This window comes from Triturus cristatus, chromosome 10 (assembly GCF_964204655.1).
Source record: "Triturus cristatus chromosome 10, aTriCri1.1, whole genome shotgun sequence".
In the NCBI taxonomy this organism is placed as follows: Eukaryota; Metazoa; Chordata; class Amphibia; order Caudata; family Salamandridae; genus Triturus; species Triturus cristatus.
Window position 1 is genome coordinate 163,913,550 of NC_140593.1, and position 27,461 is coordinate 163,941,010.

At 48.3% G+C, this 27,461-nt stretch overlaps 1 protein-coding gene across 3 annotated transcripts in view; it reads left to right on the top strand.

Moving 5' to 3' along the window:
- Positions 1-27,461, top strand: part of PHKA1 (phosphorylase kinase regulatory subunit alpha 1) — a 1,109,231-nt gene that overhangs the window by 1,078,523 nt on the left and 3,247 nt on the right. The gene's annotated exons all lie outside the window — the stretch shown is intronic.

The window sequence follows — 27,461 nt, forward strand, 5'->3', positions numbered from 1 at the left end:
GCCAATTGTGAGAAGGAGCATCCTCCGCTGTTGCCTTGGTGGATCCAGGGGGTGTTTGCGAGTAAGAGGGAGGCGGATCCTAGGTGTCTAGTCAGTTGGTGGAAGGCCACGTGTTTGTTGATATATGCTGGTCCTCCGTTGTGCAAGGTTTTGCATGCATGGGTCAACATCTTGAACTGTTATCTCTTCTGGATCGGGAGCCAGTGTATCTTCTTGAGGTGGGGTGTGATGTGGATCCGTCTGGAGAGGTTGAGAAGGAGGCTTGCCGATTAATTTTGTATTGTCTCTTGTCTCTTCAAGAGGCGTTCTGTGACTCCTACATAGAGTGTGTTCCTGTAGTCCAGCCTAACGGTGACAAGTGCCTGCGTGACGGTCCTTCTGATGTTGACTGGAAGCTACCTGAACATCTTGCGGAGCATGTGTAGGGTGTGGAAGCAGGTGGATGAGACTGCATCTGATAGAAACTACTAGCCACAGATTCCTTCACGTAGAATTATCCCCAAGGCGTGAGACTGGATCCGGAAACTTTTTTGCCACAGCATCCCTGTGCGCCGGGGGCAGGGCGACATCACGCGACTCCGCGTACGTGACGTCAGCGACGTCACATAAGACCCGCCCCGGCGCGCCTAATTCAGTTTTTTCCTTTTCCTCGTGCAACGCAGATCCGATCCTTGCTACGGGCTTGTTAGGGTCCCTTTTTCTTCCATTTCCTTGGTGGAACAGTGTGCGAATGCCTTCGGGCTTCAAAACTTGCACGTTTTGTGGGCGTCTTATGTCGGCGACGGACCCTCACCTCATTTGTATGTGGTTTTTGGGGGAGGATCACGGCACCACAGATTGTGCGGCGTGCCAACAGTTGAAGCCAAAGTCGCGGCGGGAGCGCCGGATGAAACTTCTCTCGGCGCATCTCTCCAGGTCGACGTCCTCCCCTCGGTCTGCTTCGGCGGACGGCTTCAGATACGGCCCTGGTAGTCATCCTCACCCTTCTCCGATGTCACGTGAGCATCATTCCCAGGTGGGTAAGTGTTGCAGTTTGTCTCCGGGGGCTGGTTTCCGGCCTTCCGGGGGCGTGGACTCCCCGCGTGTCGTCCTATCCACCGTTTCCCAGTGTTGGGGCGTCGAGAGTCCAAATGGAGACATACGCGCCAGCTTTGCATGCCTCGCTGGCGTCTCCTCCTCCTTCCCCTCCTGGGGCGTCGGCGGATCCCTCGTCCTGCGCAGGGCCCTCCGCGGCGCCGCCGGTGGCTCCGGCGCCGACTGGTTCGGATCCAGACTTGGAGGATGTGGTGCTGTTGGGGTGCGGCTCCTATGGGGCACCTCCTTCAGGCCACGGCGTCTCTGCCTCGCTGCAAACTCCCGCGGGGGTCCCTGTGGTGTCGCGGGAGGTCGCCGGGGCTCGGGTCGCATCCCCAAGCCCCCCCGGTCCTTTGACAAGGTAGTCTTGTCTAAGGCCGAGGTGACGGCGCCGGCAGCAGCTGGACCGTGCGGAGCCACAGGGGTCGGTGGACCCTCCTCGTCCTGCTCTGGGTCGAGGCTGAGGGAGGACCCCTTGTCCCTCTCCGGGCCCCTCTCGTCTCTCCCCACAGGAGGCTGCCTTGTCGGAGGGTGAGTCGGAGGTTGAATCGTCCCTGGAGCCGCCACATGGGTTGCCGAGCGATCTTCTCCTCATTCTGGACCACAGCTGGCGGAGGGCTTCGTGCCACTCCCCTGGCCCGTCTCGTTCTCCCACGCAGGGGGCTGCTTCGGCAGAGGTCAGGTCGGTGTCATTCCGGCGCCGCCCTGGAGCCGGTGCGGCTCCAGCTCTACTCTGGTCTCCGCTCCGGTCTCCGGTGCAGGGTGACTTGGAGGTACCTTGTCCAGTGACGCCGGATGGTGCCGACGTCCTGCCTCAAGCAGTGGACTCTATGGCTCCGCGCAGGAGTCGTACCGCGGATTCGTCTTCAGACGCTTCTTCTTCTCCGGGGGCAGGCTGTATATTGGTGCCGTCCTCCCCGGAGACTGGTCGACGTGTGGTCTCTTTCTCACCGGCATCGAAGGGCGGCTCCCCGCCCTTCCTGAGACAGTGGTGTTCGTCGGAAGAGCGGCAGGTCCCTCATTCTTCAGCTCCTTCTGACTTCCAGGTCTGGCCCTTGCCCGGCCCTCTTGGCCTCGGGGACGGCCGCCTTAGCTTGCAGCCGTCGCCCACGGAGGAGCTGCTTTCTCCACCGCGGGGCCCTACGAAGGCGGGTGCGGCCTTCCCTCACACTGTGTCCACGGCTGTGGGCATCCTGCGCATGGGTGACCCGATGGCTCACTTTCCGGTGGACCATCTATTGGAGGTCCTCCACCAGGGCTCTGGTGGGAGGGAAGTCTTACTTCCCTTTGAAGGTTCGCTCCTTTCTTACTTGATGGGGGCTTGGAGGCACCCTGCCTCAGGGGACCCAGTGCCTCAGCATCGTCTGCACCGGCACCGCCCGGCGCCGCGTGACCCGGCGTGTCTTTCCCTCACCCGCCAGCCCCCTTTTGCGGACTGCTTTTCCCTCCCTGCCGCCACTGTTGACTCCGCCATCCCGAGAGGCCCGCTGGCTGGATTCTTGGGTCTTGGGAGCGAACTTGTTCGCCTCGACCAGTGCGGCCCTGCGGGCCCTTAACACCTTGTGTGTGCTAGCTAGGTCCTGCTCCTGTTTGTGGGACTCGGCTGAGTCTCTGAGGATCTGCAGCGTCCCAGGAGTCTGGTCCGGTGGACTTACGGCATCATGCATTGGATGGCCGGTAGCTTGCGGCATTTATTCTCCGCTCCGCTCTGGACATCTCAGAGGTGCTGGGCCGGGCCATGGCTTCCTCAGTCGCTCTCCGTCACCATGCTTGGCTTCAGGACGGTGTATTCCCTGAGAATATTCGGGAGCGACTCATCGACCTTCCGTTTGATGGCAGCCTGTTGTTCCATGCTCCAGCCGACTCCGCCACCCAAAGGCTCTTGGCGGGGCTCCGTCCTCCTCCTCCGCCTTTCCTCCTCCTCCTCTGTCCCCTCCTCAGTGACTTCTGAGTTGGGTTGATTCTGGGCCTTCTTAGCCGGTTGCTCTGGCTGTGGAGTGTGTTTTCTGGCCGTTTGCGTCCTTTCTTGGGACTTTAACATTGTTGGCTGCTGAACGGCCCTTGTGTTGATTGTTTGTGGGTTCTGCAGGAGTTGTTGCACGGACTTGGCCCTGAGATTGGGCCTTCTGCTTTGCTTGGGCTGTTTTTTCCCGTGGCTCTTTTGTTTTTCTCTGCTGCGGAAGTTCTTCCAAAGAGGTTCCCATATCTTGGGACTTACCGTACCCTATGTGGGGTAGTGGTAGCTGTCATAAAGCTTGCGCTCTACTAGAGGGTTCTGGTCGCCTTTGGGTGCCTGTTCTCCATGGTGTTTAGGTAGGTTTCTTTTGCTTCCTGAGGTCCTGTGCGCAGCCATCTCCTCCTCTCCCTGCTCCTGTCCTGAGGTCTGGAATGATCCTGTGTTCTTCCTTGCCAAGCGTCGCCTACTCTACCTTACTGGGGCCTCGGGCTGTTCTTCTTGCTTCTGGTGGCTTTGACTGCTGGCGCTGTTCTGGCTGGCAGGCTGCTCTTCATCTGGAGTGGGTTCGCCTTCTTTTCCCTCATTTCCTTGGGCCCTCTAGGCTTCTTCTTCCGCTTTTCCTGTCTTGGCATTGGGCGGAAGCTATGTTGCCTTGTGGGGGAGTGGGGTGATTCGGCCTCTCCGTCCTTGCCCTTGGTTCCTCTGCTGTGAGTGTACGAGCCTCTTCAGCCTTCTTTCCCTCCTACATTCCCTTGGGGTCGGTGGGGTTCTGCTTGTGGGGGCTCCCTTGGCCTAGCAGGGGCGAGGTTCTACCTGGTCCACAGATCCGGTCCCATGTGGGGCCCTCTGTTCTGCATTGGCTGGTGGGGTCCTTTCGCAGACCATCCTTCCCAGGAGGTATGGCTAGGATATCTATTCTACATGAAGGAATCTGCGGCTAGTAGTCCCTATCAGATGTACGAGTTACTTACCTTCGGTAACGATGTATCTGGTAGAAACGATTTTAGCAGCAGATTCCTTCACAGCCCACCCTTCCTCCCCTATTCTGCGAGGACCCTTGGGTTGGTCTTCGGTACTCGCCTCCCGGTGGGGGGCTGTGTCTCCTGTGAGTGCCTTCCTTGTTCTTGACGGGTGGCTCCATCTGGGGCGGTTCATTCCTCCTTTGGTCCTTTGGAGGATGGGGTTCCGGTGCTCCAGTGCCGTGCTGCTCTGGCTACTCCAGGGTCGGGGGGGGGATTGCTTTCTATCCCTGTCCTCCCTCCCCTCCCTTCCATTGCTATCCTCTGATTAAGGGCCATCTGGCCTTGTCTTGCCCTTGTCGGTGGTTGCCCTCTAGGTTGGGGTGACTTGGAGGTTTGTTGTCCCTGTCTGTCTTGGGACTGGTCCCATTCCTCGCTCAGGATGGGGGGTGGGGGGGGTTTACTACGTGTGCCATGACTTTTACGCATGTTCTTTGCCTCCGGGGCACAGGGATGGGAGGTTGTATATGTGCTGGCAGGGTGACTGCGCAGGTTTCTGCTTGTTCTTCTTCTTCTTTCCCTGCCCTTGGGTTCTGCAGTGTTGGCACTACTCTGGTGGTGTTGTTAGTCACCGTTTGTTTCCAATTTTTCTGCTCTTCGCACACTGTTCCCATGCTTCCACAGTTTTTTATTTGGTGGTCCGCTGACGTCACGTACGCGGACGACGCCTGGGCGGAGTCACGTGATGTCGCCCCGCCCCCGGCGCGCAGGGATGCTGTGGCAAAAAAGTTTCCGGATCCAGTCTCACGCCTTGGGATAATTCTACGTGAAGGAATCTGTGGCTAGAATCGTCTCTTCCAGATACATTGTTACCAAAGGTAAGTAACTCGTACATTTACCTGTTTCTTCATAGATAGTTTGCTGTCCAAGAAGATGCCGAGATTGCAAGCATGGTCTGTCGGGGCGGTGCAAGGTTTGAGTTCAGCAGGCCACCATGCGTCATACCATGGCGAGGTGTTACCAAAGATGAGGACTTCTATCTTGTCCTCGTTGAGCTTTAGACAATTGTCCTTCATCCAGTTGGCGATGTTCATCATACATCTGTGGAAGTTGGCTCTGGTGGTGGGAGGAGTCTTCTGACTGCGAGAGGATGAGCTGGGTGTCTTCGAAGTAGGAGATAATATTGAGCCCTGGCAATGTAACTGTGTTGCGGGGGATCATGTACGTGTTGAAGAGGTGGGGCTGAGGGACGATCCTTTGGTGGCGTCGCGGATCATCTTCCAGGATTCCAAGGTGAACGGTGGGAAACTGATTTTCTGGGTTCCTCCAGTGAGGTATGATGCAATCAATTTGAAGGCGTCTCTCTGGATTCTGATATGGGGGAGTCTGTTGAACAAGATGTGATGGGAGACAGTGTCAAAAGTGGCTGACAGGACCAGGAGGATGAGAGCTGCTGTTCGTTTCGCCGCGGTCCAGGAGGGCCCTGATAATGTCTGTGGCTACCACCAGGGCTGTCTCGCTGTGGTTAGCTCAGAATCCAGTTTGAGAGGGGTCTAGGAGGTTGTTGTGTTCCATGTGGTCTGTAAGATGCTGGTTAATTGCCTTCTCGATAATCTTCGCTGGAAAGGGGAGCGGAGATATAGGACAGTAGTTATTCGGTTCTGCTGGGTTGGTGGATGATTTCTTTGGAGGGGCTCTCTTCAGCATGTTTCCAGTCTTCAGGGAAGGAGACTGGGGTGATAAAGGTGTTCAGGACTGTTTTTGAGCATATTACCAATAATCGTGCTCCTGAGTTTGAAGATGTGGGGACGGGGGTCCATGGGTGCTCCAGAGTGCACGGAGTTCATAATGGAGATTGTGGCTTGAGTAGTGAAAGGGTCCCAATGGGTGAGCAGGCGGTCGGGATCTATGTACGTGGGTGTGAGCAGGTTGATGCTGGCGGCGGTGGGGAACATTTGGAACTTTCTTCTGCTAAAGTTTGTTTATTGCAGGAGACACATTTAAGCTACAATGAAAGCTGCTCAATTTTCTCTAAAACCCCCTCGATTCAATCCTTCAGACGTTACACACTAGAGGGGTGGCAATTTTAGTCAAACATGGTGTTCATTGTTCTATAAAAAAATCACAATCAGATTCTTCTGGAAGGTGGTTAGTAGCTTATTTACTGTTAAAAAGCACGGATTTAGTCTGTGTCTCTTATTATGGCCCAAATGTAGATGACCCGAGTTATATGTGTAAATTACAATCAGTATTGACTCTGGAATCCCCCCCATATGTTATTGATGGAGATATTAATGTCTTGCTAAATCCATCAAAAGACAGGTCTAACTTGAGTCACTATATAGGTGCCCCGAAGACACGTCGTGCTTTATTAAACATGATACAAGATCTAGATTTGGTAGATGCATGGAGGGCCAGAAAGGGAGACCAGCAGGGGTTTACATTTTATAGTAAAAAATATGGTCACTCCTCAAGGATTGACTATATATTTATAGATAGATCATCCCTGAATAGGTTAGATGGGATTTCTGTTATGCCAAGCCATCTTTCAGACCACGCCCCAGTGCAATTCATATACCAGGTTAAAGGGGTGCAGCTCCAGCCAAGGTGGACTTTAAATAGGCCTAAGTTTTTAGAACCAGATGTTATAGAGGTTGCGAAGTCTTCCTCTTTGGAATTTTTTTCTTTTTTTCTTTGAATATGGGTTCCACATCAATGGATTACATCTGGGATGCATACAAGGCGAATTTAAGGGGGAAGCTTCATGGTATTATCAGTTTTAAAAATAGAACGGAGGTGGGGCTACTTAAAGATATTGAAGGTAAAATAAGTCAGCTTGAGAAAGAGAGGAACGGATTAAGTAATGGAAACAAAGAACGCTCATCGCAAGTCCAGAGGGATCTAAAAGAAGCACGACAGGAGTACAGGGGGAAATTGGATGTAAAGTGTAGAGCTCAATGGCACTCCAGAAATATGGAAAACTTTGAATATGGGGAGAAAGCGGGCGCCTTGTTGGTTTGGAAGGCTAGAACCTATCAAGCAAGGAACAACATTAAAGAATTAATACCGAAGGGGAAATATCAGGTAGATTTGAGGACATGCAAACCTGTCTCCTCTCTCTTTTTTCAGATCTCTATAAAGAGGATTCTGTACCCTCTTTGAGTTCTATACAATCATGTCTGAGCGATAAAATGTTGCCCTCTTTGTCAGAGGAGAGTAGGAATAGGCTAGACGTCCCATTTACCTTGGAAGAAATAACTGAGCAAATTAATAAATCTAAAAATAAAAAAGCAGCCGGTCCAGACTCACTTCCGAGTGAAGTGTATAAACATTTGGCAGAGGAGCTGACTCCCATATTAGGCACTATTTTTAATTCAGTTTATTGCCCTATGGGCCATGTCCCCGAGTCTTGGAAACAGGCAACAATCGTCCTGATCCTGAAACTAGGCAAGGACCCTTTAAAAGCAGACTCATATCATCCAATCTCCCTGCTGAATGCCGATTATAAGATCTTTATGGGCATATTAGCAGGGAGATTGGCGAAGTTGGTCCCAAAGTTAGTCCATACAGATCAGAAGGGTTTTGTTGCAGGAAGGTACATCCAGGAGCAGATGCAACTGTTAATAGGCAACATCGATTTGGCCATACAGAGATCAGATCCTTTGGCTGTAGTTGCCTTGGACGCAGCTAAGGCATTCGATAGAGTCTGCTGGATGTACCTTTGGGAAGTATTGGAGACGATGGGATTTGGTCCCGTTTTTATCCAAACATTACGGAACTGTTATCACGGAGCCTCGGCCCAGATCCTTTTAAATGGAATTTTGACTTCAAGTTTTTTCATCCAAAGGGGAACCAGGCAGGGCTGTCCGATGTCGCCTCTTTTGTTCAACATCTATATAGAACCAATGGCACAAGTCCTTCGGTTGGATGATTTAATTCACCCTTTTAGGTCAGAACAATACAGTTATAAGATAGCCTTGTATGCAGACGACCTAATCTTATATACAAGTGATCCCGAGGGGGCTATTCCCCGGGTGGAGGCGCTTTTGACTAGCTTTGGGGCCCTGTCTGGTTATCTGGTTAATAGGTCAAAGACAGAAGTAATGTGCTGGAATCTAGACCAATGGCCTGGTATAGTTAGTACGGAGTTTAGATATTTAGGGATCTATATAGTCAAAACTTTGGAAATGATTCCCCAGATAAATTTGAATAGAGTCACCAAAGAAATAGACCGCCTTTTTAGTCGATGTAGGAATCTTCCTTTAACCACTTACGGAAAAATCAATTTAGTAAAGATGGTTATTCTCCCTAAGCTTTCCTATTTATTTTCTACTATACCCCTTACTTTTTCAAATAAGAGTATCAGTAAGGTGCAGAGTAAGATCGGGAGTTTGGTTGGGGAGATAAGGGGGTACGGTTAACATGGAAGAAGTTAAGACGTAGACTCATTAAAGGGGGGCTGGCCCTTCCCGATATCAGACTGTATGCGGTAGCTTTCCAGTTTAAAAGCATTCGGATGCTACTTGTGAAACCAGAGAAGTCAGTCTGGGGCAGGTTGCTGGGAGAGATGGTTAGAGCTGAAGGAGGTGGAGGGAGCCAGGCCTTCTTATATAAGTTTGGCGCTCCTAAATGTTTTAAGCGAGTCCGCCTGAAGATCTTGAGGGCAGCCTTGGAGCTCTGGTATAAGGTGAGGCTCAAGTGGGGTATAGGATACTATTCTGACTTCGCCCCTATTTGGGATACGCCTGGAACTCCGGACTGCCTTAAAGACAGTCTGGAGTTACCTATCAAAAGGGCTGGCATTAACATCTGGTCTGAGCTGGCAGACTCCAACGGGATCCACCCCTGGGAATATCTGCGAACTAGGATAGGCGCTGGATTTTCCAGATTTAAACATCTGCAGCTAGAGTCTTGGGTTAATGCGAAAAAAAGGGAAGTTAGAGGAAACCGGGAAGTTGAAAGGTTGTGTCAAACTATCCACACATTGAAGAGGGAGATCTCAGTATGGTACAATTTTTTATTGAATGCTGAAGATCAGGAGACTCCTTCCTCAGAGATGGTGTGGACTCAAACCCCTCTCGGTCCCTCAATAGTTTCCCTCTTTGAGCCATCCCTGAAGGTGCTATATAAGCAAGTTAAACCTGCTTGCTTAAAAAAGAACCATTTATTTGTTATAAATAGACTGTACTATACTCCAGCGAAGATTGACAAATCTGTTTCAGCTCCCTCCCCCCCCCCCCCCCCCCCAAGTGCCCGAGATGTCTGCTATCTTCGGCTAATGATCTACATGTTTTTTTTGAGTGTCCGGAACTGGAAATCTTCTGGAAGGAGGTTGGTGATTCACTCCGAGACATTTTTAAGATTAAAATCAATGTTAACTTGTCATTTGTGATCTTTGGCGATGACGGTATAATATGCCATACAGTCTGACAACCATTGAGAGGTCTACTGTTATATCTGGTCCTCTTGGCCCGGAGGGAGATTTGTAAGAGATGGAAAGATCCCCTACCACCAAAAAGGGAGGACTGGCTCAAAGCCTCGTTTGCTATGGCCCGTTTGGATTATGAAAGCGCAGTGGATAAGACATCTAACATCTGGTATCCTCTTATAAGGTGGGGCCGTAGCTTGCGACTAATAGAATTGGTCCAATGATTACATCAAGCTCCCTTATGGAAAAGGGTTTGGTCGGGGGACCAAGGTGAACGCGGAAAGCATGGAGGCCCTCAGATCGATACAATGGCTTTGTAAGATCCGCTGAGACTTGATTGGTGAGATGAGAACCAAAAAAAAAAGGCATCTCCTTCGAAAACTGTAAGTAAAAGCCATATTAAATCTGTCACGGTGACTACTTCGTCTACTATCTCTGTGACTTCTTCTTCTGCCTCATCATCCACAGCTACTATTTCAACTATGGCCATTCAATCGCCTATTCTGTCTACAAGAATTGCTATCTCTACCAAGAAACCAGTTCTTGAGGAGTCATCGACGAGAAAGTCGAAATCACCGTCGACGACCATATCTACGTTGAGCTCATCGACAGTACCGTCGACGAAGTCTCCGCCGTCGACGAAGATCTCATCGTCGAAGAAACCCATGCCGTCGATGTCTGCCTCGTAGAGGAAGACAACCGTTCCATCGACAACGGCAACATTGAAGATCCCGTCGACGAAGAGCCCGTGGGCGAAGAGCCCGTCGGCGAAGAGCCCATTGACTACGGATTTACCTGCTCAATCTACAGTTTCTGCTGGGTTAACTACCTGCGCAGACAACGCCTAGGTCATCAGGCCTAGGTCATCAGGTCTTTACCAACTTAAAACTTTTCAAAGACAACAAGATTACAGCAAGATCTCACCACTTATGCCTTCACATCTCTTAAACATTTAAGCTGAAGATGATGATTATGAGGACGAAGAGGATGAAGGACCCTTTGGTACAGCTCACCATCCTTCTGAATTAAACATCAAGCGTCAGGCTGACGACGAAGATGATGACTACCAAGATCAATATTATCGAGAAGATATTATTGTTCCACATCGTAAATTCCATCAGAGGGAAAGGAGTCACCTCCCTCCAACGCTCATTCAGGATTTACAGGCCATGCTGATGGATTACCGACAGAGGGTTCCCCCGCAACAGGCAGTTCCAGGGAACCCACCCATACCAGCGGTGGTTCCTGTTCCATTGATTCAACCTGAAGCTCCTGTTACACCGGTCTCTCCTTCAGGTCAAGCGGAAGGGGTGCAAGATGACACTACCTCCTCCGAAGAAGAGGTTGAAGAGAGTGAATTACCTGACAATACTAATATTCCGGATTCCTGGGATGACTACGTAATAACAATGCCTTCTCTTCCTCTTCCTCTGCCGCCTGATTCTCCCCCTGAGGACATCGGGGGCTTCCATAATTTAAAGCAACGGGCTGCAGCTAGATTTCAGCTGCCAGTAACAGTCGAACAGACAGAATGTTTCCTTCATGATTTCAAGGAAGAGTCCAGGAAAATCACAAGAGCTGTGCCTATAATAGACTATATTTGGAATGCAGGGGTTAACATCATGAAAACGCCTGCATCTATTCTGGCGGTGCTTCAGCGCATAGAGAAACAAGCATTGGCATAGCCAATAAGTCTCGCCTTTGGGACCTTATAAGTGTTTAGCCATGCAACAGTTGCATAGATAAATACTTATAAGGTCCCAAAAGCGAGACCTATTGGCTATGCAAAGCGGCCGTGCGGCTGCGAAAGTGAAAGTGATCGCGATCCCACATCAAAGCGGCCGCGAAAGTGAAAGTAATCACGGTAAAGCGCGGCGCCCGCGCACATGCACTGTAGCTCTAGGCTGGCCTGGTAGCACTTTTTGGAGCCCTCTCAATAAGTCTCGCCAGACCAGCGCATGCGCTGGGTCAGGCGAGTCCTAAAAATACTGTGCCCCTGCCAATAGCCCATCCTGCCTCATTGGTCACCCACGACCAGATTCGGTGATTTCACTGGCCGCCCAACAGCAATCTAAGAATCCTGCAACACCTATCACCACACCTTCTGATCAGGAAGGAAGTCATCTGGTCCTTATAGGCAAAAAATTCTCTACCATGGCAGCGGCCTCTATCAGAGCTGCCAATTCTCTAGCCATTATCGTCCGTTATGACCGTCAAATGTGGTCAGACATGGCGGGTTTCATTGACCTCATTCCAGAAGACCGTAGGCAGGAGGCAAGAAAGATTCTGCTGGAAGGGGAACGTGCCGCATCGGAAACTATAGATTGCGCTTTGGACATTGTAAACACCAACTTCCGACAGCTTGCAGGAGCGGCAGTGCTTCGACGCCAGGGATGGCTTAAAGCCACCACTTTCAGACCTGATGTACAGACAAAGATTCTGGACATGGCCTATGACGGAGAGTCTTTGCTCGGTAAGCACATTGATTAGGCCCTCTTAGCTATAAAGAGTGACATGGATACCGCACGATCATTGGGCACCCTTCAGTACAGGCGCAGAAATTTCAGAGGAGCAAGAGGGCGTGGTTTTTCATCAAGAGGAGGATACCAAAACCAGCAGAACAGGCAGTATCAATCCCAAAATAGACAGCCCTACAGCCAGTCCTCATACCGCCAAACGTCCACGACTAGTTTCTCTCGTCAAGGTGTTCGGAAGAGATCACAAAATCAAGGCAGAGACACTAGCAGGAAGCAGTGATCTTTACAAGGCGCCAGCCATATTACCCTCCTTACCCGTGGGTGCGAAGATTTCAGCTTTTGTTCACAAGTGGCAGGAAATCACGTCAGATCGATGGGTTCTAGACTTAGTAACCAATGGCCACACCCTCTAATTCATCAAACAGCCACCTACTACTCCGCCCAGGGGTCTCCCTCCCCCTCGTCTTCACTTATTATTCAAGGAAGCCTTAACGATGCTCCTCAAGAATGCCATAGAGAAGGTTCCATCATCTCCGAAAGGAACAGGTTTCTATTCTTGTTTCTTCCTGATCAAAAAGAAGTCAGGGGAATGGCGACCAATTCTAGATCTCCGCAAGTTAAACAAATTCCTCAAGAATCAAAGTTTCCGAATGGTCACACTTGCCGAGGTTTTAAGTTGTTTAAACGAAGGAGATTTTATGGCTTCTCTGGATATGGAAGACGCATATTTCCACATACCTATCCACCCCAAACATCGCAAATATCTTCGCTTTACAGTGGCTGGCTTCCACTATCAGTTCAAGGTGCTCCCGTTTGGGCTGAAATCGGCGCCAAGAATCTTCACGAAGTGCTTGGCACCAGTAGCAGCAGGACTGAGATCTCAAGTGTAGGAAGGTGGATATCTGACTATGGTTACCCCCAACTTTTTGCCTAGTGTCTAGCTGGTTTTTCGACTTAGTTGGCCTGAGATCCTGCCATTCAGGGTCTCAGGCTGTCTGCTCTCTCTTTAAAATGGACTCCATGTACCCTAGGTACATTCCCAATTGGTAAGGATCACCTTATTGGACCCTGTACAGTGTACCCTAGGTACCCAGGGCATAGGTGTACCCTAGGCCTCCCAGGGGCTGCAGCATGTATTATGCCACCCCTGGTCTGGCCTTCCAATCAGACACAACTGGCTGATCACTCAGCTGGGGCAAGGTCGTGTAATCACCCCTTGCTTAGATATAGTATGCCTATATCTGCCCTTATATATAGACACATGTGTACCTATCAGTCACTCCTATGGCAGGCCTTGACAATCCTGGAGGCAGAGTGCTTGGTAACATGTGAGATGGTGCTCTAGCATGAGCTGAGCCTGTCTGCAGCTTTCGGAACCATGTCCTTATAGCTGTTCTATGATATAGCCTACCATATACTCTTAAAGTGCCTTATAATCTTCAACGGTTATGGTAACTATGGTTTGGCTTTATCAAAACATGTCGTGTAAGGTGTCTAACACTTTGGAATAATACCCCCATACCATTTCTGGTGATGAGGATATTATTCCTCCCTTCTAGAGGGAGAGACATGTTAAAATCCTACTTTGCTGTTTAACTCTAACCAAAGCCTCAGCATCACAAAATGGATGCTGCTGCCACAGACACAAGTCTGACCTCCTGCTGCTGGGAGTGATCCCAGCCAGGGAGGCCTGGACAATAGGTTTCCTGCTTGGGGAGGTGCTAGCACCTCTCCAGACAGCCTTTAGTGTATTGGGGCAGGGTGGGCTGAAAGGAATGAGACATGCCTGGGGCACACAAGGTGTTCCTTGCATAGTCCAGTTCAAACCGGCGCTGGGGCACTCCAGCCCCAGCTCTGGCGCGAAACTGGACAAAGGGAAGTGGGTGTAACCACCCCCTCCCAGGTCCCACCCATAAGGCGTGACCTAGCAGGTATCCCAGCCCCCCAGATTAGTATAAGAGTGGGAGTTGGGCCTCAAGACTTTAGATTATCCTGAACCTGCAAAACTGAACAGAAACTCTGGACCTTCGACATTCGACGAAAGAAGAAGACTGAAGAATCTCCCTTGTAGCCAAGGAGTGGCTACCCTGTGCAAACAGGCACCATCAAGAGACTACCCTTTGCTTTGCCCACGTTCTACGAGGAACCGACTGCAGAGCCCGACCAGAGCCTGGACTTCCAGACTTCTCCGACCCTGATCCACATCTGCAGCAGAGCTGAGATCCGTGGAGGCGACGAGCGACGTGGGACCGGCTACCTGGAAAAAGTGGCTAGTAACTTAAAGCGCAGCTTCTGAGGTACCCTCGAAGTTGTGCACCGGGGATTGAGAAGCCCCAACCCCAAGCACCATCTGCACCGAAGATCAGCCCCCCACACTCCACGAGTCCTGCGTGGGGCCCTTCAGCATTTTCCTGCTTGCCGCGTCTGTCCGGTTGCTTGCCCGCTGGCTAGTGGCCTTTGTGACGACGCTCCCTGAAATCTTCTGCGCTGGTTTGGCTCCTCCAGACTGGCTCCCGCTTCTCTGCAAAGAAGAAGCACCCCAGACCTTCCTGGTCTGCACCAGAAGCAAGTCCTTCGTTCTTCGTGGGTTCCGCTTGCCAAGGCTTGGTGAGTCCTAGTCCAACTTCGACGCCGCCGACAGCAAGAGCCTTCGTGGGACAGCTCGCCTCCTGGTCCTGGTCGTCCTCGACGCTTCCTGGTCCTGCTGGCTGCAGCGACAAGCTTCACCTTCACCTGCAATCTTCACGACATCGCCTGGTTCCTTCCTGGTTCCACGTGGTCACTGGCTAGTGACCTTGACTCTGTCCCTTCTGCTTGCAGGTTTCCTCTCTTCTTGATCCCAGCCTTGGGATCCACCGGACACTCTTCACTGACTGCCTTTCAGCATCTTTCTTCAGGCATCCATAGGAGTCGACGACGAAAACGACGCATCTTCACCCCTATGCACCCGCAGCCTGTGGGCTAGGTAACTTGGGTACTCCGGTGCTCATCAGGATAGTGACTATCCTAGTGTCTAGTTTTCAAGTCTCAACTTCCTAGCTACTCCGGAAGGGTCCTAAATCTACCGTTTTCTAAACTGTACTATTGCTATTGACTTTTACGCATTACGCGTGAGTGTTTCCACTCTGCACACGAATCCCGTGGGCCTCCCACTTCCTAACTAACGCTAGTGTAGTGTAGCCCCAGCGATTCCCTAGGCCTAGGCCTATTCTATTTCCGTGACAGTGGTTCTTATACCACTTACTTAGTATATGGTTTGCGTGGCCCCTAGGGCCTAACTGTATTACTTACCTGTGTGACTTAATGTATGCTTAAATAAGACTGTGTTGTACTTACCTCTAATCTCATAAAGAGTGCTGAGGGTTTGACTAGAATAAATACACTTTATTTTATATATATATCTGTTGTGGTGTCCTTTCATTTGGTATTCAAGGGATTATATATGGTATCACAGCTGGCTTCACATGCCATTCAGAGTTTAGCCTAAGACTGCTCTTGTCCATGCTACCACTAGGATAGCTGGTCTATAAGGTTGACTTTACAACCAATCACCATAAGGGTATTTGGACTGATATAAGGTGTACACTATAACTAGTGACATCATACATCAGGCCAACTTCTCACATCAAGGAATACAAGTATTCCCTTATTTAGACAATTGGCTGCTCAAAAGTCCTTCAGAACAAGAAACCAAGGTTGCCACAGAAGAATGTATACATCTATTCGCTACTCCTGGACTGACCCTCAACGAGAGCAAATCACAGTTACGCTCTCTCCAAGTCATGCCTTTTCTCGGAGCACGGTTAGACACGGTCCAGTGCAAAGCATTCTTGTTGCACGACCGCCAGCTGCGTCTTCAGAAGTTGGCCAAGTTAATTGCAAAAAAAAGTCAGTTTCAGTCCGAATGTTTGCTTCGCTCCTCGGAATGTGCTCTTCAGCGATAAATCTCATACCCTTAGCACGGCTCAAAATGAGACCTCTTCAGGAAGAACTGCACCTTCAATGGCAACAGGCCATGGGTTTGTTCGACGATACGATCAGGATCACACAGCGCATGATACATTCTCTGCATTTGTGGTCACAGACAGAGTATTTAACTCAAGGCCTCACTTTCCTACAGACCATTCCAGACTTCATTTTAACGACTGATGCCTCCATGGAAGGATGGGGAGGTCATCTGCAGGATTTGCAGATTCAAGGAAGATGGTCTCAAGATCAAAGACAACAGCATATCAACATACTGGAGCTCTGTGCCATATTTCTGTCTCCAAGCGTTCCTTTCAAGGATTGCGGGTTCCTCCGTGCTAGTCCGTACCGACAACACCACCAGCATGTATTATGTCAAGAAACAAGGAGGAACGAAATTAGCTACGCTCTCGCAGGAGGCTCAGGAATTGTGGGAGTGGATCACACTCCACAAGATAACACTGAGAGCCGAACCTGTCAGGGGTCTCCACAATACCCTGGCATACACGCTGAGCGGGTCTCAGTCGGACTGTCACGAGTGGGAACTAGAGCAGGACCAGGCGAACACAGTGTTCCAGGCCTGGGGCAAACCTGCGCTGGACCTATTCGCAACGAGGGAGAACAAGAAATGCCGATACTATGCCAGCAGTTTCCCTCAAAAGGGATCAAGAGGAAATGCCCTGTCCATGCGATGGTCAGGGATTTGTGTGTATGCTTTTCCCCCAATACCATTGATTCCGAAGGTGCTCCGCAAGATGAAGCTGGAGGGTTGCCGTTTAATACTGATTGCACCCCGTTGGCCAAGGCAACATTAGTTCCAGGAACTTCTCCTATTGTCTCAAGACAGGCCCATTCGCCTTCTTCCGACGCCTACACTGTTATCGAGGGACAGAGGGCAAGTACTTCATCCGGACCCACAGTCCCTGCACTTGCACGCATGGCTCCTGATTTCTTAGAGTTCAAGGACCTCAACATTTCACAGGACTGTCGTGAGATTTTGGCCAAATCCCGTGCCGAGAGCACAGTCAAGACTTATTGCCTCAAATGGAAGCGATTTTGCGAGGCGGATGATATTCATCAAATTCAAGCTCCTGCAGAACAAATACGTATGTGCTTTCTCTTGCCAAGTCTGGGCTTACTTTTTCATCAGTCAAGGTACATCTTGCTGCTCTTTCCAGATTCAGGAAGTGCGCAAAACCTCCCTCTCTCTGCTCGTCTTCACTTGTCAAACAATTCATGAAAGGACTTTTCCGAACTTTCCCTCCAGTGCGAGCAGCCCCTCCAGAGTGGGAACTCAACACAGTGCTAGCGCAATTAATGAAGCGTCCATGTGAACCGATCCATAAAGCGGATCTCAAATTCCTCACTTGGAAGGTCGCCCTTTTATTGGCTCTTACCTGTGCAAGAAGGGTTAGTGAGATCCAAGCTTTCACTATCAAGGAGCCCTTTTTGCTGTTTACTCGGGACTATGTAATCCTTCGAACAAATCCCAAGTTGATCCCTAATGTACCGACACAATTTCACTTGAATGAACCGGTAAGATTAAGAACATTCTTTCCGGATCTATCCACTCCAGCCAAAAGAGCATTACACTCCCTGGATATTAAGCGCTGTTAAAAATTCTACCTACAGAAAACTAAGGGCATCAGACGGTCCAACCAACTGTTCGTGGCCTATGGTCTTGGAAATGCAGTAACAAAGGCAACAATAGCCAAAAGGCTGGCATCTGCTATTCATTTCTGCCATGACAAGGCTAACAAGCCTTTGCAGAGGAAAGTCGAAGCTCATTCGACAAGAACTATATCAACTTCTACAGCTTTGTTTGCTGGAGTGACTCTGGAAAATATCTGTCATGCTGCGACATGGAAAAATGTCCACACGTTCACGAAGCATTACTGTCTTCAATCTTTGCATCAAGAAGATGCAGTGGTTGGACAGGCTGCTCTACGTCATCTTTTTCATTAAGGTCACATTCAGGTACTTTTTTTCTTTTATGTATTATTCCATTACTTTTAATATTTATGCAGATATACAGACTTATATGTCTAAAAATCGTAAATATTTCTATATACTTATATATATATATATATATATATATATATATATTTATATAATGTCTTTTCTATACCTTTTGCTTCTTAAAGGCTTGGTTTAAAAAAAAATATATAAAAATAATTTATGATGTTTCCAACCTTTGTGGATGCTATTTGGGAGTTTATGAGCATGTGTCTCCCACCATCAGCAAACAACAGTATATTGGTATACTGCTTGCTACTCTGATTGAGCCATGTGACTCTATGAAAGATACCCCAATACTGGATAAGAAAACCAGTTACTTACCTGTAACTACAGTTATCCAGTATTGGTATCTTTCATAGATTCACATGCACCCGCCCTCCTCCCCGACGAGTCAGTTCTCTATAATCTGGCATACTTACTTCCCACTTGTGCTAGGAAAATCTGACAACTGCCTCTGCTGGGAAGGTTCTAGAGGGTGCTGGTAGCTGATTGGTTAGAAATAACTTTTGGTTCTTTTTACTATAATGATGTAGATAGGCTACTAAGATGTAGGCCTTAGGCTTTTTCTTTTAGCCTACTACTGTTATTTACTTTTGGCACTACTTTAATATTTACCGTGGGACTCACTCATCGGTGACGGGGAATGAGTCAGGCATGTGAATCTATGAAAGATACCAATACTGGATAACTGTAGTTACAGGTAAGTAACTTGTTTTCTTCTACAACAATATAGAACGCTACCCAACACAAAATATGTGCAAAAAGAATTAAACAAATGCTAACATCCCCTTCTCGGCCCATTCTGTCTGTGATCCTGAAATAGGACAGACGCCTGTATGTTGGGAATCAATGACTACAGAGGGTCTCATGAAGGAGATGCCTTTAGGTAACCCTGGGCGGAGACTTCCGCCCGCGTAGTGTGCGGAGATTTGCCTTCTCGACGTTCCGCTGAGAACACGGAAAAGACAAATCTCCGCACACTCTGCAGCAGAGCGGAGTTGGCCAGCTCCCACCTCAACCTCCCTATTAATAACTAAGTTAACAGTCATTAAAAATAAACTTAAAACCTCTTACCTCTTTACTGCGGCGTCCCAGGGCTGCCCTCCTCCTCTTCCTCGCCGTACTAGTAATGCTTAAGAAAACTGCGCATGCGCTCATGCCGCGCATGCACATTTCTCGCAGGAAAATTAGGCATGGGAAGCACGGGGCACTCACTCCACCCATCCCAATTAATAGAGGGGTCAGACATGGCTGTGTGCTTGCCCCCAATTTAAAGAGGCTCCATCGTGACCTGGCTTTCTATATTAGATCTGTGAGTTATTCTCAGCATGAGCTTACACAAATATGTCTGAACAACATCAACATTTCAGGAAAAGACAATATAATTCTTTTAAGATTTATTTGACTTTGTTTATAATTTATTTCAATGTCAAAAATTTCTTCACTTTTCTCTTTTGTTTTTCAAAGATGTAACAATGTTATTTTAAACACTTACATACAATTGAACCATAAAGTTACCTGAAATGTTAAATACAAAACATAAAGGAATTAATACCACTAAATGCAAATTAATGAAAAAGAAAGAAAAAATGTTCAGTCATACTACACTGCACACATACAACCACTTACATACTTATACATCATCCAAAAAAGTGCATGTATCTGGAAAGTGAGAGACAACAGATAGCATGGTCTCTGTGACCAAAAAAGTTAGCTGCGAACAGCCAGATCTAAACAGCGTTGGTCGACGCTCGTTTCGGTGGCAGGGAGAATGGTGACACCACCTTCATCAGGACCTTAGCCAGATACCAAGGAAACACAAGAACACCCAGGGGGTTCTATTCTTTATACAGAGGAAATATATGGGGCAATGCAAAGGGCCACTAGTTGTCAATGTATAAAAATTCCATCTTCTTGCTGGAGATGCACATTCGAGACTTATCTCGTGTACGAGGCACTTAAATAAATATACTTTGATGATGTGCGTCTGCAAGATGGAGATGTCCTAATAGGCAGTCATCAGGTATAACATAGAATGATTGTATCCGGGGCGCGTTAGGCCAGTCAGTTTCATATATGTTCCATTTTGGTTATGACAACTGCTTCAAAGTCGGATTATTCAGGATGCACAGTCCATCGATCTACTGCGTGGGTTCCACCCGGTGGCCAAACGTGATAGCTCGCCCCCACCATGTTTTGGATTTACATTAATGGATTGGTTGGTGTGCTGAGCGGACTAAAGGATATAGACGCCCCATGCTAGCGCAAAAGTTCATTCCAGCAATGATGTTTGCAGATGACACTCTCCTGCTTTCCAAGTCACCGATGGGCATCCAGAGAATCCTCAATGGGTTCTGTGAGTTTAGTAGAAATAGGGGGCTGGAGATCAACATACAAAAGACAAAATATATGGCCTTTAACCCCCCTTGTACAACCCGTCCTAACCAGCATATGAATGGTATCCAACTTGAGCGGGTGTCTGTTTTTGACTGTTTAGTTCTCACCCAAACAGAAAAAATTAACTGGGATCCACAAATGGACAAATCAAGCCTTAAGTTAGCCCAGACCGCTGGTGGGCTGGCCAAGCTCTACAGAAACTCTTTTCATAAGCCTGTAGGACCAGTTATAAGGATTTACAAAACCCTACTAAGGAGCACTGCTATGTATGGGGCCGAACTTTGGGGGATCGTCTTCCCAAGACCATTATCAAAACTGAGAACAGCTTTCTTAGACAGCTGTTTGGTCTCCCAGTGAGCTCCCCATTAGTTCCACTGCGTTTGGACCTTGGGGTGAGACCTATCGCAGAGGAAATTGGTTGTAGACACCTATTATTTTGGCGGCGTCTATGGGTAAAGTAATGTAATTAGAATTTCTAAAGCGCACTATCACCCCACGGATATCCTGGCGCTGAATGATAGAGGTTCCTCTACATGCACTTGTTTACCCACCGGATGAATAGTCTGCACTACTTCCTAGGGAAGAGATACATTTTAAGTTTCTTCCTAAACTGAAGGTATTCTTCTATTTGTCTGATATTGGGCAGGAGATTATTCCACAGATGGGCAACCGCACAGCTGAAAGCTCTTTCCCCCCAAACCTGGAGGTACTTATTCTGGCGGTACAAACCAGGTGAGTAGTGGAAGAATGAATATTTTGTGATGGAGCGTGCCAGACAAACTTTTTCTGCAATGGCAAAGGTCCAAGTCCATGAAGGGCCTTGAAGACAATACATAGTGATTTAAACTGGATTCTCTGAGCTAGAGGGAGCCAGTGGAGATCACTGAGAGCCGCAGATGCAGAATCGCCTTGAGTCCTCTTTAAAGCCAACTTAGCGGAAATTGTTTGTATTCTTTGTAATTTCAGAATGAGGAAATTAGCTGAACTGAGGAGCAGCGCATTACAGTAGTCCAGCCAGCATAAAATGACACTTCTAACTACTAGATCCCTAGTTGCCAAAGGTAACATGGGGAGAATTTTCCGCAGAGCTTTGATGAGGGAAAAGCAAGTCCCAACTGTCTTAGTCACATGTTCTCCAGGCTCAACTTGTTGTCAAAAACTACCCCCAGATTGCGCACTGCTACCGCTGGTGTGGGAGGCATATCTGCCTGAATGGGCCAGAAGTTGTCTGGAAGCGGACGAGGGATTTTCTTCACAGTGCAATGTAAGATTTCTGTTTTCCCTCCATTAAACTGCAGGGAGTTATCCGTCAGCCATCTAGCAGTCTTCTGCATGCATTCATGGAAGTTACTGAGTGATGTAGACTCTCTGCCTTCTAGAGACAGGATGAGCTGCGTGTCGTCTGCATAATTCACCAGCTTGATGTGATACGATTCAATGATGGGAATCAATGGTCTCAAATAGATATTAAAGAGGATCGGACTAATAGATGACCCTTGGGGAACCCCATGCGGGACCGTTCTAAATTTAGATAGAAAAGGGGGAGGGCCACAGCTTGTTGCCTATTCTCCAGGTAAGACTGAAGCCAGTTAAAGGCCAGGCCCTCCAGCCCAAGTTCAGCAAGCTGCCTCAGTAATATTTTATGGTTGACCATGTCGAATGCGGCAGACATATCTAGTAGGATCAAGCCGGTCGACTGGCCACTGTCTGCCCGCATTCTAAGTTCGTCTAAGACTATTACTAGAGCAGTCTCCATCCCATGACCTGGTCGAAAACCAAATTGCACGTCTTCAAGTCCCCGTTTGGTTTCCAGAAATTGAGAAAGGGTTTTACTGACCAGGGGTTCAAGAATTTGTACAGGGTATGGAAGAAGCGAAATAGGACGATAATTATTAGGGCACTGAGGGTCAGTGGTGGATTTTTTCAATGGGTGACCCCTGAACTGGCCAAATATATGACTGAGCTACAAGGAATATTGGGACTCCCTGGCATAGGTAAACTGGCTTGGTTTGCACACATTAAGGAATGTCTATATCATAGGTAGAGACACCCTATGGAGCAACCCGGAGTTAGCCTCTGCTGCAATCTTGCATATATAACTTGTTAATAGCTACAGGGGGGGAAAGCTTGCCCAAATTCACAAAACCTCAGCCACTGGTTCTCTTACAGCTTTATTTTTGATAATAAAGGATGCCTATAACTTGGAGTCATGCCTAGATGAAATACAACCGGCTATAGCTAGGAAACTGTATGTACAATTCAGGCAAGGCTCTCTCCCTCTTCATGCATTTTCGAACAAATGGCCCGGCAGCTCTGCCCTGGGATGCCCAGCATGCAGTAGAAGAAAGGAGACCGAACTCCACATATTTTTCTTCTGTCCTGGATACAAAAAAATTAGACAAAGATGGTTGGTACAATTGTGCTGGAACTTAGGTACACAGCGCTGTGAAGAAGCATTCAGGCTCCTAAAGCACAACACTCAAATGGAAATTGTTTATGCTGTATCACGTTTTTTAACTTCTATGTGGTGGACGCGAATGGCTTTTTTAGGAACCTGCAATGGATCTAATATTGACTGACTTTTTATCTGATTCTGTAAATAATTTTATTTTGTTTTATCTGGGTTTTAGTTTTTAAATTAGTTTTTATATATTGTATGTTTTGGCAATGCTCTTTTTTGGTCCACGGACCGAAAAAAAGAAAGATTGGATTGGATTGGATTGGGATTCAACTGCTAAAGATGGGCTACAAAATGGTGCATTTGATGTGTAAACGTCTCTGTAGACTTTGTACACGTATGCGCGTCAACCAGTGGCCAATGAATACACACCAGGATCAGCGAGCTTATGAATGTCCTCTTTGTTCATCAGGCCAACACTGTTGATGCAGTTTGTATTCTTTGCACTATGCAGGTAGCCTAGTCAGAGTATGGCCACAGTCCAGGCGGGATGAGCTAAACTTGCTAAGAATGCCATTTGAGGCGGTATGTAAAGAAGGGCGTGCCAACTCTGAATATAAAGGCCTTAAGCTAGTTACTATTCTAACATAAGAAAGTTGGTTTGAGTCTAGCTGCCGTGACTACTTGCTCTCTCCATCCACCAGAAACTGATTTGTGGATCAGCAAAGGGGTCTGTTAGACCTGGCACATTGGCGTGAGTCTCCCTGCCATTTATCGCTGTTGCCTCATACGTTTTTGCTGGTGTTAGTTGCTCAGGGCACTGTGCCACTGCTGTCCAGTGCCACAGTGCAAGTGCTCCCTATTGTAAATTGATGTATAATTTGTGATTCCATGATTGGTTGGTTTGGGTTACCTGTCAGACACTAGTACAGTGCACCAGGAGTGCCCAGGGCTTGTAATCCAAATACTGCTGGTGGGCTTGCAGCACTGGTTGTGCCCCCCACAGAAGCAGCCTGTAAACATGTGTCTAAGGTCTGCCATTGCAGAGCCTGCGTGCAGTCTGGTACTGTCATGCTGACTGGGCAAGTGCACCCACTTGCCAGTCCCTAAACCTTCCCTTTTCTTCATATCAGACACCCCTATGGTAGGCCCAAGGGCAGGGTGCATTGTAAGGATAAGGTAGGACATGCCCTGGTGTGTGTGGCATGTTCTAATAGTGAATTACAGCCATTTTCGTTTTTCACTATTGCAAGGCTACCTGTTCTCCATAGGCCAGAATGGGCAGTTTGGTTATTACATCTTATAATCCTAACTGACACAGAGAACATGGTAGAAATTTGAATTTAGTATGCCTGAACTCAGGATGATAAAATACAACTTTTAGTGAAGTTGGTTTTAACATTCTGTGTTTGACAATGCCACTTTTAGAAAGTGGGCATTTTCTTGTCTAACCATTCAAACCTGCCTCTACTAGCCTGTGTGTATTCCTTTGTCTGGCGTTTGAGTGACAGGGCTGGGGAATTCCAGGAGACAGGGTGAGGTGCCCCAGTGGTGAATAGAGAGATCTGCATCTAGATGGGTGGGAGGAGTTGCACCTGGGATCTGAATAGGGCTGTGCCTGCCTTCCACAATGCTGGCTCCACCCCCTGGGGAGAGGCTGATGTCTCTGCCCTGCACAGTGAATGAAGAGAAGGAATCCTGTCAACAAAGTGCTCCAGGGCTGTACTTGCCTTCCACAATGCTGGCTCCACCTCCTGTAGGGCGTCTAATGTTTCTGCCCTGCACTGTGAAAGGAAAGGAGAAGTCTGGTAAACAGAGTGCTCAGGAACTGGTTTGGACTGGGCAAAGGCCTCTCTGCCTTCAGAAGACAAAGGATTTCTGGGTATAAATATTGGGACCCTGATCCCAAGAATTTAGATCACTTTGGGAAAACAAGAAGAACCTCTGCTGAGGGAGGAACCAGAAGAAGCTGAGGAGGAAACTATCCCTGAACCTGAGGGATTGGCCTGCAGTGGTTGCCTTACTGCCAAAGAGAGGAGAAAGGAACTTTGTGTGTACTTTTGCTCAACTTGTGAAGGATCTCCAAGGGCTTGGAAAAGAGCTTGCCTCCTGCTGAAGTCTCAGGAAAAACAGATTTCACCCCCCAGCTCCCCAGAGTTCTTTGGAAGTGCCTGCTGCTGTTGTGGGTCCTTCTGAGGGACTGCGTGTCGCAAGGAGCTGGAAGCGTGACTCAAGAAGGAGAAGCGTGCCGCCGTCGGAGCTGTTGTCGTCGCATCTCGTAAAGTGTGTCACCGCTGCAGCATCGCATCGGGCGGAAGCGTCTCGCATCATCCAGGAAGTGTCCCGCAACGCCGTCGCAGCCATCGTAGCTGACGCATTGCACCGCATCAAGAGAAGAGTCTCGCATCGAGGAAGAAGCGTGTCGCCATCGCAGTCATCGTAGTTGTCGCATTGCACCGCATCAAGAAAAGCGACTCGCATCCACGGAGAAGCGTGCCGCCGTCGGAGCTGCTGCCGTCGCATCGCGTAAAGGGGTGTCGTCGCTGCAACATCGCATCAAGCGGAAGCGTCTCGCAACGTCGGAGAAGAGTGCCCCTGCCAAGGCCGCTGTCGTCGCATCGCGTAAAGTGTGTTGCCGCTGCAGCTGAATCATCGATTCGAGTATTCTCGCAACATCAGAGAAGCGTACCGCATCTGGAAGATCTTCACGTCTTAATTTGTTTGCACCAAAAACTTAATCGCATCGACATCGTTGCAACACTTTCGTTGCCCTGCGTGTCGCATCTAAAAGGTACATTGACTTAAAGTGTCGCATTTAAGAACTTAAGAGAACTAAGCAAAATCCTACCATCTAAAGTAACAGTATTGTGTGTTTTTGTCGTTTAATGGTCTTGTGGTAAATCTATATAAAGAATACTTATTTAGATAAGCCTGTCTGCTCGTGCCAAGCTACCAAGGGGGTGAGCAGGGGTTATTTTAGGAGTGTACCCCTTTACCCTGACTAGAGGAGGAGGTCCCTATTCGTCTCAAGTGCATACCTGTGCCAACTAGAGACCCCCAAGTCTAACAGGGTCCAGTAAGTAAACCAAATAGGAGTTGACCTTAAAGCAAGAGACAGAAACATTTTGCTGCAGTGCATTCTCATTTGCACAAAACCTTTGACAGAGCTCCAGCATGTGGTAGCAGTGACTTTAAAAAGCAGGGGCAAATCTGTTCTGCTTAAACTATGCAGCACATGCATGCGGCCTAAAGACACACACATTCAAGAGGGTTGTCTTGATTCTACCAGATCAGGACATGTTTAAAGAAAAATTCTGCACGATTCTGATCGAGGTGCAAGATTCTCCATTTTGCCTCCCCACTAGATCAGTCTCACTGAAACTAGTAAACTATAGGTTACAGTCTCGGCAGCCTCTAGCATGGTTGTGGCTTCCTATAAACAGTAGGGGTTTAAAGTAGCAGGCGTAAGTCACCGACAGTCTCAGAGAATATTAAAACTGCAGGCGATTTACTGAAAAGCCACTGAAGGGATTTGTTGGGGGTGGGAGGGCGCTTAAAAACGAGACCTGCATATACGTTGTCTCTGGACCTTCCGCAGGTAATTTAACAGTGTCATCCAGAAGACGAAGGCAATTGCTGTACGTAGCCAGCAGCTATGTCTGCTCTGGCTTCATTAAAGGCGCACCTGAAACCTTGAAGTAAAATCTAATATGGCCCGCAGGCAGGATCAGAAAATAGCGCAGTACTTTATAGCTTGTGTTGATAAATCAATCCTCTCTGCTAACCCTACGCTCTCTCTCAGTTTTTTAAAGTCACAAACTGGTTTTAAAAGGCACATGGAAGGGCTACGTCTGTTTCTTTTTCACATGTACTCAAGGCGTTGATATTAGAAACCCGGTGACCCGTAAGAGGTCCGTGTGCACCACCACATAATGGAATTGTTTTCCGTTTCTTCTAGGGCTCCTTTAGTATGGGGCGACCCTGCACTCTAAATAAAGGTAACCTTGAGGGTACTACTGTCCTACAGACTTAAGAAGGGGATGTGTGTGTAGCAGTGCTCACAGGGACCCACTCAAGACTGGGGAAATGTGTACACAGCAAAGCAGAAACCGCCCTATCACGTCCACTGAGGCATAAATAATTAAATAGGCGCAGCATCACTTAGCAAGAGCATACGTTGCATAGGCGCACTTGATTACTGATTAAACAGACACTATTTACAAGTGAAAACACAAGAAGTGCATTAATGAATCCCACGTAGAACTGCTTTTAGCTGCTTTCAACTCGCTGTTCTCATCACACACCCAGGAAGGGGAGAGGAGGAGGGACAAAGGAGGGGGCGGGAGCAAAGGCAAAGCGGTAGCGCGCGCGCTTGAAGCAGATTATAGGTATGCATGAAGGGAAAGAGCAACAGCGGACAAGCGTGGGACCACTGAATGCCAAAGATAAAAGAGTGCGCCCAACAAAGGATACATAAACCCGACAGTAAGGGCACTTGTGATGGGGCAGTCGCCACAAACGTGAAAACACGCCCACAGGCGGGACAAAGAACAGCCTTTCACCTATAACAATAAACCAATTTTGAAAGGCACAGGAAGTAACAAATGGAAAGTGGTGGGTGTGGCATTAACTTCGATTGCAATTACACCATGCCTCGCAGAGCAGCGCATGCGCGTTGCCTCTAGGCTCAAACTAAAAATTACTCATAACATGCAGAGTTCCATCACAATGAAGGTTGCCCTTCATATTTTTTGATTCCGGTTCTGAAGATGGTTCTGTCCCCTCT